The sequence below is a fragment of the Buceros rhinoceros genome, unplaced genomic scaffold, assembly GCF_000710305.1.
Source record: "Buceros rhinoceros silvestris isolate BGI_N320 unplaced genomic scaffold, ASM71030v1 scaffold32305, whole genome shotgun sequence".
Taxonomy (NCBI): domain Eukaryota; kingdom Metazoa; phylum Chordata; class Aves; order Bucerotiformes; family Bucerotidae; genus Buceros; species Buceros rhinoceros.
Window position 1 is genome coordinate 5,567 of NW_010411636.1, and position 248 is coordinate 5,814.

Genomic DNA, 248 nt, shown 5'->3' on the forward strand with positions numbered 1-248 from the left:
CCAGGAAGCCCTGCCAGGCGTTCACCCCTAGGACCCAGGTAGGCACCAGCCCTCCCCTGCAGCCCCTTACAGATGTATTTTCCACACCTCTCCCCAGTTAACAGCATACCCCCAGCCCCCAGGCCTGCCCCAGCTCACAGGGGCACAGCCCCTCTCCCACACACCGGCCCCTGCCCACAGCTGTGGGTTATGACCCACCAAGAGCCCCACATCGTGGGACAAGGGGCTCCTCTTTTCCATCACCCCAC